General features: G+C 33.8%; 1 protein-coding gene and 1 non-coding gene across 2 annotated transcripts in view; both read left to right on the forward strand.

Annotated features, from left to right (window-relative positions):
- The window catches only part of TTC6 (tetratricopeptide repeat domain 6), a 288,496-nt gene that overhangs the window by 28,847 nt on the left and 239,541 nt on the right, over positions 1-20,108 (forward strand). The window contains exon 2 of the mRNA XM_051978083.1: positions 17,699-17,811. The gene's annotated coding sequence lies outside the window, so the exon portion shown is untranslated. The remainder of the gene's footprint in view (positions 1-17,698; positions 17,812-20,108) is intronic.
- LOC127552543 (U6 spliceosomal RNA) lies at positions 5,492-5,597 on the forward strand. The gene has a single exon (XR_007951419.1). It is a non-coding gene; the product is annotated as a U6 spliceosomal RNA (small nuclear RNA).

Below are 20,108 nucleotides of genomic sequence, written 5' to 3' on the forward strand. Positions count from 1 at the left end.
AAAAAATTAAAAATTATGAATCTGTTACAATAAGGATTACAAAAGACCTAACAACTACTATATTGAAAGTCTGTAAATCTTAGAAAACTATATTCTGTAGAGCAAAAGAACTGGGGTTATGACCCTTACCCAGCAAAGTTAAGTATAATCTTGAATTAAAAAAAAAAAAGATATTTAATGAATTGAAAGACTTTCAGATTTTTGTGATAAGCCCCTCAAAAATTAAGGGAAAAGTTGACCTATAACATGTAGGAGAAATATAAGATAAATTTTAAAAACCAATTATAAGGGATACAGTAAGATCAAATTGTTTACTACTTATATGTGAAAATATTAGAACTCGTATGATTCTCATCATTATCTGGGTAATTGAAAGAAAGGGCTGGGATGAGCTGGGTATGATGGAGTGATTATTTAAAGGAAAAAACAGACTTGTAGGGGAGATAAAAAGGAATAATTATCTCATACAACATGAGTCATAAAAGGAAAAAGTGATACAAAAAGAAGCTAGTAGGAGGGAGGGCAGATAGTGCTGAAATCTTACTCTTATCCTGAATGGATTAAAGAGGGAACAACAAATATCTAGAAAAGAATAAAAATCTTTTCAATTCAGAAAGAAAAAAAAAAGGCCAAGGGATATAGGGTGAAGAGAGAGGATAAGGAAGAGACTATTGGTGGAATGGCTAAGTTAAGGGATAGGAGGGAGAGGCACTCAGTAGAAAAAAAGCAGAGAGTGAGGAGAGATAGGATAAATAGGAAGAGAAGGATAGTGAGAAAAATAAGAGGAAAATACACAACCAACAATTGTAACTTAGAATGTGAATGTATGAATTTGCCCATAAAACAGATATGGATGGCAGATTTAAAAATTGAATTAAAAAATATGTTGTTTTCAGGAAACACTATCAAAATGACAGATACACAAAAAGATAATATAAAGGGCAAAAGTAGAATTATTATGTAAAAAGAATGGTAATCAGACAAAGTTAAAGTTAAAATAGATTTAATCAAAAGAGAAAAATAGAAAAAGTATACTGTATCAGCAATATCATTCAGTATTTGGTTTAGGCTTTTAAAATACTTAATACAGTATAAAATACTTGGGTATGTACCTGCCAAAGCACATAGAAACTATATGAATGTACATATAAAACACTTTTTATACAAATAAAGTCATATCTAAATAATTAATATAATATTTATTACAATAGGTTTTAACCCACTGAACTAATAAAACTAGGATCTGGCTTTGTGAAAAAAAATAAATAAAGTAAAACAGATAAACTCAATTGTTTAATTTATTGGGATTTTTTAAAAAAAGAAATTAAAGCAATTATTTGGCACTATTTTGCCCAAATATAATGCCAATCTAAATTAAATGGATGAATATTTACAAAAATAAAAATAGCCCAGATTTTAAAAATTAGAAAATAGAATACTGAAAGACTTTCAGATTTTTGTGATAAACTCCTAAAAAATTAAGGGAAAAATTGATATATCTAGGAGAAATATAAGGTAAATGTTAAAGACCAAGTATAAGGGATTCAGTAAGATAAAATTGTTTACTACTTGTATGAGAAAAAAAATTAGGAGAACTCTTATGATTCTTATCATTATCTGGGTAATTGAAAGAAGGGCTGGAATGAACTGAGTATGATAGAGTGATTATTTTTTTAAAAAAACAGAACTGTGGGGGAGATAAAAAGGAGTAATTATCTCATACAAAAATAAATAAACTAAATAAACCATAAATGAACTCTCTAATTAAACAACAACAACAACAACACACACACACACACACACACACACACACACACACACACACACAAACACATACAAAAACAGGATAAAGTGTATTTATAAATGAATCTTACCAAATATTCAAAGAAGAATTAATTTGGGAGTCTTACTGAATTTCTTCTATGATAAATGTGATTTTAAAACATAAAACAGGGAAAAAAAATTATAGACTAAATGTTGATGCAAAAAACATTTTAAAATAAAATACTAACAAGGAGATTATAGTAATGTGTCACCAAAAAATTATAAACTATAATCAGGATGGATTATATCAGAAACACAGGACAAGTTCAATACTAGTAAGTTTATAAGCAAAATTGACATATATTAACATAAAAACCTTATGATTATTTCAATAGATTAAGAAAAAACTTTTAACAAAATATAATACCCATTCCTAAGGAATAAAAGAAGCTTTTCTTAAAATAAGTAAAATCTATATAAAACAGAGAGCAAGCATTATTTATAATGTGAATGTACTACAAGCTTTTCCAATAAGTTCAGAGACGAAGCAAAAATATCTGTTATTGCTAATATTTCCATATTGTTCTGGAAATGCTGACTATAGCAATAAAAGAAGAAAATGAAATTGAAGGAATGATGATAGAAAATGAGACAAAAGTATCACTTTGATGATATAAGAACCTTAGAGAGTAAATTAAAAAAAACTAGTTGAAATAATTAACAACTTTAACAAAGAGGTAGAAGATAAAATAAACTCACACAAATCATCAGTATTTCTATATATTATCAACAAAATCTAGCAGGAAAGATAAAAATGTAATGAAAAATCATTGCAGATGATGTAAAATACTTGAGATTCCATTTTTCAAGTCACATAAAGGAATTATATGAATAATTTTAAAACTCCAAAAAAATAAAGACATCTAAATAATTGGATAAATATTAATTGTTCATGGAAAGACAGAATCACTATAATAAAAATGATAATATTACCTACACTGATTTATTTATCCAGTGTTATATCAATCAAACTATCAAAAGATTATTTTATAAAGCTAGATAAAATAATAACAAAATTCATCTAGAGGAACAAAAAGTCAAGACTGGCAAAGGAATCAATGAAAAAATGTGAAGGAAGATAGCCAAGTATCAGATCTCAAAATATATTACTAAGTGATAATCATCAAAACAATTTACTGTTGGATAAGAAAAAGAGTGGTTGGATAATGGAATAGATTAGATGAACAATATGTAGAAACAAATTAGCACAGTAGCTTTGATAAAACCCAAAAACTCAGATGTTGGATGAAGAACTTATTATTTTGAATCATTTAAAGAGAGCATCCTACTCATTCCCTGAATTATCAACATTTGATGTGTGGTAAATAAATATAATTCTAGCCCAAATATTATTCTTGGAGAATAAGGAAGAAATTGTCCTAGATCTTGCCTGCCTTCTTCCTCTTCCTTCTCTCCATTACACAAAATTAGTTTCTCTGCAAAGGAGAATGAGCCAAATTTCAGATCAGATAACTATCTAGCTATATTCCAATTGAGCTATACTATCACAAATCTCCATATTACATATCACAAAATAAAATAGAAAAGGATGGAAAGGAGTAACTTTCAGATTTATGGCTAGGAGGGAATGCTTTTTACAAATATAGAACATAGACTGTCATCAAGAATTTCATCTACATAAAATTAAATAGCTCTTACAGAAACAAAATTAGTTTTGATAGAATAGAAAGAAATGTACATTAGGAAAAAATTCTTTGCATAAAATATATCTGATAAATATTTGCTACCCAAGATACATAGAAATCCATGGGAATATATATGAGAGCTATTTTCCAAATACATGATACATGATCAAAAGTTCTAAATAAAATAGCTGCTTCTGTCCGTCACTTATCAATTGAAACTCAGTTAGGTCTCTTTGTCAAAGAAATCCACTTCCATCAAAATATGTCCTCATACAATATCGTTGTTGAAGTGTATAATGATCTCCTGGTTCTGCTCATTTCACTTAGCATCAGTTCATGTAAATTTCTCCAAGCCTCTCTGTATTCATCCTGCTGGTCATTTCTTACAGAACAATAATATTCCATAACATTCATATACCACAATTTACCCAGCCATTCTCCAATTGATGGGCATCCATTCATTTTCCAGTTTCTAGCCACTACAAACAGGGCTGCCACAAACATTTTGGCACATACAGATCCCTTTCCCTTTTTTAGTATCTCTTTGGGATATAAGCCAGTAGTAGCACTGCTGGATCAAAGGGTATGCACATTTTGATAACTTTTTGGGCATAATTCCAGATTGCTCTCCAGAATGGTTGGGTTCGTTCACAACTCCACCAACAATGCATCAGTGTTGCAGTTTTCCTGCATCTCTTCCAACATTCATCATTATTTTTTCCTGTCATCTTAGCCAATCTGACAGGTATGTAGTGGTATCTCAGAGTTGTCTTAATTTGCATTTCTCTGATCAATAGTGATTTGGAACACTTTTTCATATGAATGGTAATAGTTTCAATTTCATCATCTGAAAATTGTCTGTTCATATCCTTTGACCATTTATCAATTGGAGAATGGCTTGGTTTCTTATAAATTAGGGTCAGTTCTCTATATATTTTGGAAATGAGGCCTTTATCAGAACCTTTAACTGTAAAGATGTTTTCCCAGTTTGTTGCTTCCCTTCTAATCTTGTTTGCATTAGTTCTGTTTGTACAAAGACTTTTTAATTTGATATAATCAAAATTTTCTATTTTGTGATCAGTAATGGTCTCTAGTTCATCTTAGGTCACAAATTTCTTTCTCCTCCACAAGTCTGAGAGATAAACTATCCTATGTTCCTCTAATTTATTTATAATCTCGTTCTTTATGCCTAGGTCATGGATCCATTTTGATCTTATCTTGGTATATGGTGTTAAGTGTGGGTCCTTGCCTAGTTTCTGCCATACTAATTTCCAGTTATCCCAGCAGGTTTTTATCAAATAATGAATTCTTATCCCAAAAGTTAGAATCTTTGGGTTGATCTAATCATTCTTGAAAACAATTTGGACATATGGGAGAAAACTCATTCAACCATAAATATTTTTGACCTAGTGATACCACTACTAAAACTAAATAATGACAACAAAGAAGGTAAGTATTTTTGTCAAAGTATATATTATTAGTTTTGTGTTGATAAAATATAGGTAACAAAGTAGTAGGTATCTGTGATAGTAGGTATTTGGGAAAACTCATGAATGTAACACCACATTATTGTCACATCAGAAATAATAAACCTGGAAAATTCAGAGAAACATTTTCAGTCAGTCATTTCCTATGAATAGAGAAGTAAGGTACAAAAAGGACAGAAAGTTGCATGCATACACTGTCAAGCATTATCATTTTGTCAGTTAACCATTAAACAAAACTTTTTCTTTATTATCAGAGGTAAGATTGGGAAAGTATAAATCAGGAAATTATTATAAGGTATGTACAAAATCTTCCCTCAATCTCAAGAGAAGAAGAAGTCACTAGAGTATATGATAACACACCAGATGGCAATTGCAGCTTAGCAGAGTAGCAATGAATGGCAGCTATGGAAACACAGTAATGACATATGGTGGAAACTAAGTGGAATTTTCCTTGTACAGGCAAAATGGAATAGAAATGTCAAGAAGAGTTTTAAGGAATGAAGAGAACTGTGTTGGAATGCAGAACCAATGAGAGTACTGATTTGGCAGCACACATATTAAAATTGGAAGGATATAGAGAAGATTAGCATGGCTCCTGTACAAGGATGACAAAGAAATTTGTGAAGAGTTCAATATTGTTTAATTTTTTTTTTTTAAGAACCAGGGACACACAGGAGGCTGTGTGGGCTTGAGCCCAAAGAGTTGTTCTAGAACCAATGCAATCCTTTTTTACTTAGGAACATGCATTTTTCTGGTAGTGCTACCTTCCCCACTAGTGTGGGAATCTAATGGAATAGTTACCCCTTTGTGCATGGGGCTGAGAATGATTGTACTATATTTAATTTTCTCTTATTATTTACTTCCCTATTCTGTCTTAATTATAAATGTGTTGTTATTTGAGTTATAGTTCAATAAATCAACAAAAATGTATTAAATGCTTATTTATGTGCTAGAAGTTGTGCTACATGCTAAACAGACTAATAGAAAAAAATAAAATGATCCCTTCCCTCAAGACCCTTACATTTTATCAGTTTTTCTGGTCTCACTTTTCTAAAGCAAGTCTAGTCCCTACAAGGATTCTAAGGACATTGCAGGAGGGTTAAAGTACTTCTCTAATACTCTCTAATTCTCTAATACACTCAAGGGCATATTTCAGATGTGTTCCTCCTAATGTTAGTCAGAAACTTTCATTTAGTCATTTAGCATTTATTAGTTTTTACAAAGTGATATTTATGTCAAAGGTATAGCAAAAACTAAAGCATAAATATTTCTCCTCCAATACCATAAAGGCACATTCCTCTTTATTGCACCTCAGTTTCTGAGGAAGAGTGAGTTCAGCCTTAGTGAATACATACATAGTATTGAGTTCACAAAATTCACATTGAAATACAGAATGTCTGCCAAATGAATACTTACCTACCTCATTTACCCATGTCCCTAATCTCAGGTCAGTTCTCACTTCTTGACACACCAATTTTGGCACACAAGTGTAGAAGCAGACAAAGATCAAAAAACTATTTTCATGGGGCCATTTGTTGACCTCAAATGAGAAAAAGGCCCAACACATCTCTTCTTCTACATTACTCTTAATTGATGCCATTTAGCAGGAAGAACCTAATCAAAGAAAAGTCAAACCAAGATTATAGATCTAACTGAAATAAAGGTCAAGCCATCCTAGTTCTCAGCTCTAAGCCAATCAAAAAGATTGTTGTATACCAGGTGGTTAGCTGATCAGAGCCAGTTACAGAATGTTTTTACATATTCCAATGTCTCTCCAAAGAACTTTCATTATACATCATGTCAGTTTCCCCAGAAGCTGCCTCTAAAGTTTCTTCTGCTAAGGGGAATTATATCAGTACTACTTTGCATATAAGCCAGTCCCCCTATTAAATAGGCATATACAGAATAAATACAAAATTCATACCAGATAGTTAAGAGATCAGGAATGGTTGAAGGAAGTAAGGGAATTTTGAAGTAGAGGTAAGAAGGGAATACATTCCAAGCATGAAGAGACTTCTGGTCCTTTGATTGTAGAGCCTAGCTCTGTTATTGAGGAAAGAGACAATCCCAAAGTAATGAACTTAGGGAAGACAGTGAAAGTCACCAGTCCCTGTGATCTCAATCTATAAGTGTCTGTCTGGCTAAAGAAAAATTTTAATAGTGTGAATTTCAAATAATAAAATAATGGCAATTAGCAGTTTTATAGTGCTTTGTGGTTTGTAATGCAGTTTATAAATATTACTTCATTTTATTGTTACAATAACCCTGGTTGGTGCTATTACTGTTATTCCCTAAATAAATTAAAGGTAAAATGACTTTCCCAGGGTCACATAGCTAGTAAGGTTTTGAAATGGGATTTGAACTCAAGTCTTCCTGATTCCAGGTTCAGAGCTCCACCCATGATGTCATCCAGTTTCTAATTAAGAAGCATTTATTCCTCTAGCCAGTTTACTACCATCTCCATATGCCTCAGGAGCAACAGAGGTTCCTGCCTGGTCTATTGGCATATTGGTGTACTGCATGGGGCCTTAATTACTCAAAACATTCCACACTGAGCCTGGGTAATCAAAGTATTCTAAAATACGGGGAAGATTTGAGCCAGTTATTATATATTGTAATTTTAAAGTTGTAAACTGAATGAAATGTGTCCAAATTAAACTCAACATCTAAAATTTTTGCATCCCCTTTTCAAAGAAGCATATGTTAGACTTACATGGGAAAGTATTAGACAAGACAACTCTCTTGTTGATACTACAATCTGAGTTCTAGATTGCTATTCTTTTGGTCCCTTCCCATACACTTGACTCCAGTAAATCTGGGTCAAGGAGGAAGCCTTCAGCATATTATTATTCTTCTTTCATTTCACTACATTTTAGCCACCTTAGACTTTTATGAAGGTAGATTTTTTTCTTAATTGCTTATTTTTCCTGGAAGTCATTGTGAGAAAACCTAATGTAGCTAGCATTTAAGTTGTTTTTTTCTCTTGATGGATTCAACTGTAAGGAAAGAAAGAAAGAGAAAGGAAGAAGAAAAGGAAGGAAGGAAGAAAGGAAGGAAGGAAGGAAGGAAGGAAGAAGAAAGGAAGGAAGGAAGAAGGAAGGAAGGAAGGAAGAAGGAAGGAAGAAAGGAAGGAAGAAGGAAAGAAGGAAGGAAGGAAGGAAGAAGGAAGGAAGGAAGGAAAGAAGGAAGGAAAGAAGAAAGGAAGAAGGAAAGGAAAAAGGGAGAAAGAAGGAAAGGAAAAAAGGAAGGAAGAAGGAAATGAAGAAAGAAAGAAAATGAAAAGAAAAGAAGGAAAGAAGGAAGGAAGGAGGAAAGGGAGGGAGTAAAGAAGAAAGGAAGGAAGGTAGTCGGGAATGATGCTGGTTCTGGAGTCAATAAAGCCAGTGATCTTGTATGATTCTAGAGTTATAAAAATGCTAGTTATTAATATATTCTTCATAGAACTAACTATTTGAAATTAATTATTGCAGATGAGGAACACAGCTCTCTCTCTCTCTCTAGGATAGAAGGATTTTCTAATTCTTTTAGATCTTGAATTGTACATTTTTCTGTTGTTTTCTTCTGACAACTAACTTCCTAGAGCTGTGTCTTGAACTTAACATCTCCTAGACATGTATATGTACACTATAAAGCTATAGTTTCACAGCAGCTGCTATAACTTTAAAATAATCACTATGTTCAGGGTTAAACCATATATTGGATGATTCAAAAGGGATAGAAGTAGAGTTCCAGTGACATTGGCCTCTTGGCTATTTCTCAAACATGACACTCCATCTCTCAACTCTAGGCATTTCTTTGGTTATACCCCATGCTTAGAATGTTCTCCCTATAATTGATGTCTGGCTAGTCTAGGGACTTTTCTTTAAGTTTCTTTTAAAATCCTATCTTCTACAGGAAGCCTTTTCCAGCCCCTTTTAATTCTAGTGCCTTCTCTCTGATATTTCTTATTTATCTTGTATATAATTTGTTTTCTCAAGGACAGAGATTGTTTTTTGCTTCTCTGTATCCCCCAATGCTTAGCACATCAGATTGGATTGGCACTTAGGGAATTAATAAATGCTTATTAACTTACTGACTCAAGTCATGATTTTTTACTTTTATTTAAAGAGATATTTCAGTATTCCATCTAGTTGCTAATTAAGAAGTATTTATTTACTCTTCCAACCATTTCACCATCACCTGCCTTAGAAACAATGAATCAATCTTATGGTGGCTCTTAGTTAACCAACTAAGATGTTTTTAAAAACTAAGAAGAAAGAAAAGAAAATTAAATACTTAGAAATCAATATTTTAGGTGTTTAGTTCAGTGCAAAGGATGCCAACCATTCTCTGATAATAATAATTTAATGACTAAGATTCTCCTATTGTTCATTATTTTCTGGTTGTTAGATACAATTGAAGCACTATAATGAGCACAGATGGCTAACAATGTTTGTTGTTTTTTTTTTTTTCAAAATACCTAATCAATGTTATTAAGGCCATGAAGGAATAAAAATAGGTTCCCAAGAATCCAACTTATTCTCATAAAGTAGTTAATCACTTTCTAAACCAATAAAACTTGTATCTCTGCTGCCCATTAGCATTTGTTAAATTAATTACTAATAATTTTGTCAAATTCTACAAAGCATCTCCTTAGTAATTTGGTTGGCATAGCATTAAAAGCACAAAACAATTTTGGGAGTACATTGTTATTTTTAGTATGTTGGCATGACACAACCAAGAACATTAAATATTGCTCCAGGTGATTAAGTTGTACTTTATTTCTTTAAAAGGCACTTTGTAATTGACTATATACCAATCTTTTAGTATGTATGATTTTATAGGCCTTTGGACATAGTTCATGTCTTTTGATCATTTGTCAACTGGGGAACGGAATCAAATATATATATATATTTGATTCCATTCCCCTTAAGAATTTGAGAAATGAGGCCTTCATCAGAGAAACTTGCTTCAAAACTCCTATTATAATTACAATTACTAATTGTATTTCTCCCTGTTTATTCCTATTATTTCTTTCCTTTCACTGTGTCCCTCCTTAAAAGTGTTTTGCTTCTGATTATCCCCCTCCCAATGTGCCCTCTCTTTTTGAGGGTACTCCATTTTTCCTCCTCTCTTCTCAAATTCCCTTCCCCTCTTACTTTTCTGCAGGATAAGATAAAATTCTATACCTATATTGAGTATGTATGTTATTTCATTTCTGAGCCATTTACTCACCCTCCTTTCCTCAACCCCTTTTCCCCTCCACTATAAAAGCTTTTTTTTTTTTTTTCATCTTTTATGGCAGATAATTTACACCATTTACACCATTCTGCCTCTCCCTTTCCCTTTCTCCCAGTATATTCCTCTCTTTTATGTTTTAGATATTATCCCTTCATATTCAACTCACACCTGTATTCTCTGTCTATATATATTCTTTCTAACTGTCATAATAAGTAGAAAGTTCTTATGATTTACCTATGTAGGAATGTAAATAGATAAACCTTATTCATTCCTTTATGACTTCCTTTTCTTGAGTACCTCCTTTTGCTTCTCCTGAAACCTGTATTTGAAAATCAAATTTTCTATTTGGCTCTGATCTTTTCATCATGAATGCTTGAAAGTCTTCTATTTCATTGGATATCTACTTTTCCCTCTGAAGGATTCGTGCTGGGTAAGTGATTCTTGGTTGTAATGTTAGCTTTTCATTAATCTCTAGAATATCATATTTCAAGCTCTCAGGTCCTTTAATGTAAAAGCTGCTAAATCTTGCATTATTCTGACTATGGCTCTATTGGATACAGGGAAAATTTTCTCCTTGATCTGGGAATTACAGAATCTGGCTTTAATATTCTTGGAAATTTTCATTTTATGTTGGAATCCTTTTGGTGTTTTCATCTCCCTTCCTGAGATGTCAGGGAAGGCGTGATCACCTTTTAGGTGGGGTTCTCACCTCCTTGAGAAATCAGGGAGGTCATGACCATCCTATGTTCCAAAACAAAAGAAAGGGGGAGATGTTAGAATCTTTACAAACTGCTAACTAATTAGAATTGATCTAATCTTACAAGAAGATTTTGGCCAGAACCTGAAACAAGGTACTAAGTAGAACTAATTAGTACAATGCTTGTGTTTACACCTTTGTGTTCACACCTCCCTTAAAGCTCTTTGGGCCAGAGAGCACTATGGGAGAAAACCCATAATCCCATTCTCTCAGAAGATTCACATATAAGGCCAATGAAGAGAGAGCTATTCCAGAATATATTTTCCACTTGGCTGGCTGGTCGCAGAGGAGAGTTCAGCTGGACTCGAGAGGAGCAACTCTGGTGCAGACAGAGAGCACTTTGACAGATTTCAGCGGAATTACGCCAGAAGCCCTCTCTCCGAGGCAGAGGCTGAAGGACCAGATCTTTGGATTTGGAGACATTCGGAGGGAGCTCTTGGAACCAAGCAGAGAGATAGGCCTCTAAGCTAACCAGGCTATATTGGAGATAATAAAAGATCTGAACTTTTATCACCCGGCTGCGTTTTGAGAAGAAAAAGCTCACCACATTTTGGCGCCCAAACAGGGACTGATTCAGATCCATCTGAACTAGATCACAACAATTTTAGGATCTCTTTCAGGAAGTGATTGATGGATTTTAGAAAAATCCTTTTTATGATATTTTTTAAAAAGGTCTTTCTGTAAGGTTTTTAACGCAAAAAAAGAATATTTCACTATGTTAAAGGCTTTTTCTTCATCTATCAAGATAATCAAGTAGTTTTGTATATTTTTATTTTTAATATGATTAATTATGTTGATTTCCTGACGTTGAACTGTCCTTGCATCACTTTCACTTGGTAATAATGAATTACTTCTTAGATAAATTGATATAGTCTGTTTTTTTTTTTTTTTTAATTTTGGGAATAATAATTAATAGTATTGGCCTATAGTTTTCCTTCTGTGCTTTATTTTTCCCTGCTTTAGGATTTAGAACCATGTTGTTTTGTTAAGTGATTCATTTGTGTCTGACTCTGTGCTTGCTCTAATGTTTTTTGGCATTATGTCTTCCATGATGTGATCTGACACCTTCAACAAGGGTGAAAAGAGCATCAAGGTCAACTATCATACTGATGTTAAAGTGTTAAATTTGAAAAAAGTACAAGCAAAAACTTAAGTGGACAGAATTGGTGCTTGACTTTTTGTTCACAGGTAATTGTGCATTCAGTGTAGCCTCTAAAGCTGAGATTTAACAGAGTAAGGACGAACCTCTGCCATTTGTGTAGTTTAGGCCTGACAGAAAAAAACACCAAGAAAATGAATGGTTCTTCACCAGCCAGTACCACACCATCCCAATGTAAAAGCATTGGTTACAGCAAATGGAGAAATTTTAAATGTTGTGGCATTTTTCTTTTTAGTGATGTACACATAGATGATGAAGTTCATGCATGCATTTGCCAGAGCTAGCTCAACCTTTGGGAGTATTTGAAAATGTGGGGAAGAAAAGGATGCCTGCCAAACTAAAGCCCTACAAAACTATTTTGCTAACTTCATTTTTTTTAATGCCTGTGTAACTTAGATAATCTATCAGCACTATGCCAGAAAACTGAACTATTTCCATTTGAATTGTTTTAGAAAGATTCTGAAGATCATCTGAAAAGATGAGGTACTGGACACTGAGGTCCGCCCTTGAGCTGAACTTCAATTAATTCAAATTGTGCTGTAGAAAACAGAAACTCAATTGTTTGAATGCCAAAAATATGTTTGCCTAAAAGACTATTTTATGGAGAACTCACACAAGGTCAGTGTTCATATGGAGCTTAGAAGAAGAAATCAATACAAGTTCACTTTGAAGATTTCTCTGAAGAATTTTGTTATCAGTTGTGAGACATGAGAGATAGTGGCACAGGACCATTTAGCATAGTGTATCCACATCAAAGGAGATTTTGTGCTCTATAAGCACAGCAGAATTACAGTAAATCAAAAGAAACATGAGATGTGTAAATTTAAAGACCTCTCCTTTCTTAAGTATTCAGACAGACAAATTGTGCCCAACTTGTGGTAGAACTTTCCAGCTTCTATTGGTCTGGTCAGTTACAGATGGGCACACCGTACTTTGACCCTGACATTATAGTGTCATTTTAGTCCTCTTTGAATACAAAGGATACCAATTTCTACTACTCGTTCCTCTATAAGCAGTTCTAATTCCTTTTCTAAAATTGAGTTATTTAAGATCCTTGTTTGGCCTTTTGATAGTTTTGGTATTTTATATTTTTGAAAATTTTCTTATATTTCTCTTGTGTTTTCAATGTTGTTAATATGTAACTATACCTAATGTGTTCAAATTATTTTTACTTATGGTTTTGTTGTGATTTGACTTTATTTGCTATTTCATTGATTTTGTGCCCTCTTCTTTTTAATCAAATTAGATAAGTTTATCAATTTTATTAACCTTTTCAGAGAATCAGCTTTTAGTTTCACTTAGCATTTCTATGTTTTTGTTTCTAACCTATATTTCTCCTCTAATTTTTAACATTTTCTCTTTTGTGCTTTTTAAAGATTTATCTGTTGGCTTTTTGAATTTTTTAAAATGCATATTCAGTTCACTAATCCTGTTTTCTATTTTCCTTGTATGTTTGTAAAAATGTGATTTTTCATTTGAAGACTACTTTAGCTGCATCTAAAAAATTTTATATATTATCATTTTCATTTTTCACATTATTTCTATGATGTGTTCTTTGACTCAATCATTATTTGGATTTTATTATTAAATCTTCACTTGACTTTGTTTTTTGTTTATGATCTTTAAGCCAAAGGCTGTTTCTTTGAAACATTTCTATTGCCTAGTATATGGTCAATTAAAAAAAAAAGTTCCATGTAGCACAGAAATATGTATGTGTGTGTTTATATATATAAGCTTATATATACATTTGTTTTTTCTGAGGCAATGGGGTCACACAGCTAGGAAATGTTAAGTGTTTGAGGCTATATTTGAATTCACTTACATCTAGAATTATGAGTTATGTATATATTTTCCTCCATTTGTCTCAAATATTGTTTTGATGTAAACACATTATCACATTCTTAAAGTTTCTTTAGCTATTCTTTTTATTTAAGGTGGCCCTTATTCTCACTGGTGCTCTTCCCTTTCTTTTTGAACCCCTCCTCCTGTTAGATACCACTTTTCCTATCACTTTTCCTTTGGGGTTATGATTATTAGTTCTTGCTTTTCTGCTTTTTTTCTAGTTATTTAATTCATCTTTTCTTCTTTTTCTTTCAGCCAAATAGTATAAATCCCTTTCTTCACATCCCCTTCAACTATTATTGTTCATTAATTTTTAAATTTTAATTTTTGCATCTATTTCCAGAGTGGGTTTTCTCATTCTCTCCATTATCTATCTTCTCTTTCTAGAGATTCTCATTCTCATTCTCTGGCTTCTAACTCCTATAATTATGTAGTCTCTTTGTATTCTTAATGGAATAAAATGTCTCCTCCTGTGTTCCCCCCTTGACTATTTCTGCCACTGCAGAGTTTGTCCTCATGGATTTCCCCTTTTCCTTCATGCCTCAGTCTCAGAACAAAACCCATTCATTGAGGTGACAGAAGATATTGCCCTATGGTAGGATATCCCATTCCATCTCTGATTTTGTAGCCCACCATTGATCTGCACCCTCTCCTTGGTAATCTTTTTCTCTATTTTTCTCAAAATCTTTCTGGGTCCATGCCCTCTTGCTCTCCCAGATGTCAAGAAATCCAACTCTCTTCTCTCTGAGATATTGGACACTTGTTCTAGTTACCAACTCTAGTTACCTAACTTACGATCCCTTTCTCCCTCACAAAACATTTCTCTTCAGCCATAGGAACTTTCATCTGTGACATATCCCTCTCTAACCACCAAAGCAAGGCTTTTCTTTTCCCCCCTATTTTTAGTCCTTCTCTCTCACCTTTTTTCTTCACTCATCTGAAAGTTCTTTTCTTGAAACCACCAGGGTCATCAACCCCTCATTGCTAACCCTTCATTTGGCCATGCACATCACACATTCCCCTCTGTTCCCTTATTTCTTCCCCTTTCATTCACTCTTCCATTTGGCAATGTAGTCCAGATTTGAACTCAGATCCTCCTGACTTCATCCACTGCACATCTAACTACTCCTCTAAGAATATTTCAAATGAGCATAAGGAGACAATCAGGAAAGGGACATCTATGGGACTTAAAAAGGTTAATCTGTTTATATTCCTACATGGGAAGATACTTGTAACTCACAAGAACTTTCTCATTATTAGGGCAAGAAAAACATTTTACAGTGAAAGGGAAGAGGGAAGTCAGTGAACTTTATTCTCATCAGAACTGGTTCAAAGAAGAAAGAATATATACACTCAGTATGGGTTTGGAAATCTATCTTACCCTGCCATTTTTTTCTGAGCCTCAGTACCACATCATCAACTGCTTTTTGGATATTTTGTCTTCATAACCCTATATTACCTAAATTTCCAAATGTCTTTATTACATCTTTCCAGCCAACTAGATCTCAAATTTGCTATCAACTTCAATTCCTACAAAATAACTTTCACATTCTTCCTATTCTCTTTACTCAAATAGTCACTACCCTAGTTCAGGTACCCATCCTATCTTATTATCTCAATAGCTTTCCCATTAGTCTCTCAGTCCTGACATGGCCCCAACTTAGTCGTATAATACATATTTCATACCTTCTATGCTCCAGCCATTCTGGCTTTAAAAACAGTAACAACAACAACTATTTCTTATAGATGTTCTATTTCTGTGCCTTTGCATTGGATTACCTCCCTTCCATACTCCTCACACACCCTCATCTCAACCTCCTAAAATCTCTGGTTTCTTTAAAGAATCAGCACCATTAAAATGAGCTAGCTGCCCATCAATGGCTGAATACGTTGTTTTATATGAAGGTAATGGAATATTATTATTCTATAAAAAAAAGGATGAACTAGCTGATTTTAGAAAGGCCTGGAAAGATTTACATGAACTGATACTGAGCAAAACAATCAGAAACAAGAATACATTGTACACAGTAACAGCAAGATTGTGTGATGATCAACTATGAAAGACTTGGTTCTTCTCTGTGGTTTAGTATCCAAAGCAACCCTTTCACAAAACAAGATAATCCCCTTTTCAAATACCAGAAGTCAGATAATATATATCCCCTAAGATTTCCTGAAGCTAATCATTCCTAGTTTCTTGGCTGATAATTGTGACAGTAGTGCTAGACTCAGAAAGACACAATAAACACATATTGCAACACTTCCTGGCTCATTCTCATGAACTGTGCCAGTAAAGTGAAAGAAATGGAAAAGATTTATCATTTACTGGAGGGAAGAGATGAGGAAGAGTGAATGTAGTTTATTTTTTGATCACCAGGTGGCACTCCAACTCAATATCTTTTCTCTCCCAATGAAATCCATACAAACTAGTCCCTGGACACTGCAATTATGCTGGGTAGGTTGTTAAGTTGGACTTCCAGAGTCTGTTTCTCTTTAAAATCCAATTCTTCGTGGCTAAAACCCCTTGAGACACCATAGCTGACTTTTCTTTACTGTCAGATGTTCTTACAGCTCCTTTGTACATTTTTTCTTCTCTGTATCTATGTCTGAAGTGAGTCTCTATACTTCAATTAGATCAGAGTTCCTGGAACTGACAGCTCCAGCATTTTCTATAGGAGGGCAGGTAGATGTTGCATTGGATAAAGAACTGGGCCTGGAATTAGGCAAATTCATGTTCTTGGATTCAAATCTGATCTCAGATTCTTCCTTGCTCCTTGCTGTGTGATCCTGGGCAAGTTATTTGATCTTGTTTGCCTCAGTTTCCTTTTCTGTAAAATGAGCTGGAGAAGGAAATGGAAAACTATTCCACAGCTTTGCCAAGAAAAACTCAATTGAGTTGAAAATAATAACAGATGATGTTTATTGACTATTGATGACGTAGTATTTCTTTCTGGTTGCAATAGACTATGGCCATTAAGGTCATGGAGTGGGGGAAAGGAGAGACTGCTTTGCCCATCAAGAGGTGAACAATTGGGTTCTTCCATGTCTCCTGGCTCCTGACTCAACTGCTCTGTACTTTTAAACTCTGGAACTGCTGGGAGTAGGCTCATTCAGCCCAAGAATTGCTAGAGCCTTTTGGCTGAGAGAAAAATTCCTATTTTGTAAATGGATCCTTGTGTTTAAATACTTTGTTAGCACATCACTACTTCATCACCAGTGGCCATAGCTCAACGGTATGTGTAGGAGGAATACATTTCCCTTCCCCTATTCAAATATACATTACATTTAATTTCATTTTGCAAGATTCTGCTCAATTTCCTAGTCTTTTAAGATTTTTTTATCCTGATTTTATCAGGATGTTTTAGTTCTCATTTAATAAACATGCTTTCCATGCCTTCCATCTAATAAAAATATGAAATAGCACAAAGACAGATCATTTAAGCATTACATTGATACTGTCTACAAATTGACAAAAATTTAATTAGAACTATGCTTTAGGTAGGTCTTTTAAAACAAAAGAGATGAGGAAAAAGAAGATCATAAGACCATAGATTTCAGATATAGACACCTTCCTTTAATAATGAGAAAAGTGAAGCTCACAGAAAGTTAAATAACTATACCCAAAGTCACATAGTTAAAAGGCACCAAAAGTAGGATTTGAACCAAAATCTCCTGATTCATATTAAAAGAAAAAAACAGAAGTAAACAATAGACAACAATGAGTCTCTAACTTTCTTGATTCTTACTGTTTTTTCTCTGCACTCAGATTGGGTTAGAATAACTCCTTTGATAAGGATGAAGTGATTTAATTTCTGTAAGCCAGTTTCTGCCGACAAAAAGGAATTCCTAATTCTCAGGGTTTCATGAGGATCAAATGAGGTAATAATATATAGAAGACTGTAATATTATCTAAAAAATCTCAAAGTTTTTATTCTCCCCCCATTTCTTTTTTTATATCCCCACATTTCAATAAGAAAAATCTTTTATTGATATCTTTAAATTTGTTTTGGGGTTTTCCCCCCTCTGAGGCAATTGGGGTTAAGTGACTTGCCCAGGATCACACACAGCTAAGAAGTCTTAAGTGTCTGAGACCACATTTGAACTCAGGTCCTCCTGACTTCAGAGAGCTTTAGTTTTTATATTGTCTTCAATTCAGAATATAACCAGCATTCTATACAGCAAAGATTAAATCAAAGAACTTCTCTCCCTACTTCGCCATTGCAGGGAGTACTTATTTTGAGTGTGCCCACTTTGCCTCTGGAGCCATGAGTTTAACTGCAGAAGCTCTTTCCCCGACCCGAGTTGTTTACAACCCACGAGTCAAAGAAAGAGGAAAGGGAAAACAGTCTTCTAACTGGAGAGAAGACGAAGGCTAGCAACATATTTGGTTGCCCGGTGACGGTACCTGGTTGCTAGGTGACGGAGCTCGAGCTCTTTGAAACAAACTCATTTTTCAATTTGAAAGGCCCAGGAGGCCGGGAAGCCCTAATCGAATTGTTAGTACGAGACCCCAAGAAGAAAGAAGGCATCCGAGAAGGGTGAGGGATGAAAAAATTCCGGGAGGGGAACAGAGGTTTCAGACTGTCTTTCCCATTCAGGCAGAATGGAACAGAAATGCATCTGGGAAAAGGAAGGGGAACCAAGGTAGGGCAGGGTGGAGTGAACTGGGAAAGAGTCAGAATTTTAGTGGAAGAAATGAGGAAAACGATATTGTGGGAAAGGGCCAAAAGTCGTGGGAAAAACGCACTGCATTAACCCACAAATATATGGATTTGTACAAATACTAAAACCTAATCTAGCAGCCCAGGATAATGCACCCAATTTAGGAGTTGATAACCAACCAGTGATTGTAGACAGTGGGGATGGAATGAATATCCTTTTTTTTTTTTTTTTTTTGAGTCCCCATTTTGGCCTAAAAGGGAAAATAGACAACAGACACAGAAAGCAATTCAACTGAGTTTTTTTTTTTTTTCTCCACAAAAGAAATATGTAATGTGCAACTCATTTGAAATAAAAAATAGGGAACATATCAATATGCCTGTTGAATATGATGAAAACAGGCAGAACTATGATTTCATTGGTCTAAAGATTTCCCATTATGGAACCTTCACCCATCCAAAATGATGGAGAACTTGTCTTAGATGCATAATAATACAAGTAACTTGCCTGACCCATGATCATATAACTGGTATGTGTCAGAGAAAAGTCTTGCACCCAAATCTTCCTTTCTCTAGGGCTTTTTTTAGCTTTTAAATCATGCATCTCTTTTCGGTTAAAAAATAAACATAAGTTGGGGTTAAGAGAAAGAAAAATGGAGAGCAATGGAGAGGACAGGGAAGATGAGGTCTCTGGCTGCTGCTTTTATTACATCTTTAGATTTGGATGATGAATTAAGGAATAATTAATAATAATAATTAATATTTTTGACATGCTTCATAACTCCTCTTTGAAACAAACAAGAGATCTTGGTTTTAGTTAATCATTTAATTTGCAGATGAAGAAACAGACCTAGAGAGTCAAGTTGTTTTCCCAAAATTCATTGGAATTAAGCGGCAGAGTTGAGATTTGAATTCATTTCCTCTGATTCAAACTCCAAGATTGTTCTACTGAACCACACTATATCAAATTTTGGCAGCTAGCCTGTCTGTTTTTATCTTAAATTATCATGTTTTATTTTTGAAATAAAAATTTATTTTCCCACAAAATACTAAATATTTTGCTGGGGAATAAAGGAATGGAATAGTTTTTTTAAAAAAATTTGTTTGTAACCTTAGAGGCATGAGGCAATTTGGAAAATATTGTATAAAAACCCTTAAGATTTTAAAAATTGTCCCCCTTTTAAAACCATAGGATAACATCTTCCAGCTTTGCTTGAAGGTTACATTTAGAATGACTATTTACTCCACAGGAGGAGAAAGTGATTCAGTCATCCCTAATGTCAGGAAAATGTTTGTAGTTCTCATTAATATATCTATGCAAACAAGTCACGTATCTACAGAATCAGGTGCAATATCTGTCCTGAGTCTCAGTTACATCACTAAGTACCTAATGAATATTTCAAACTGGGTGTCCCAGAAACATTTTAATCTCAAAATGTCCTAAACATTTTCTTTACTACCAAGCCACTCTTTCTTCAAATTTCCTTATTTATGTCTAAAGGTAACATTATTCTTTTA

The sequence above is a fragment of the Antechinus flavipes genome, chromosome 2, assembly GCF_016432865.1.
Source record: "Antechinus flavipes isolate AdamAnt ecotype Samford, QLD, Australia chromosome 2, AdamAnt_v2, whole genome shotgun sequence".
Classification (NCBI taxonomy): Eukaryota; Metazoa; Chordata; class Mammalia; order Dasyuromorphia; family Dasyuridae; genus Antechinus; species Antechinus flavipes.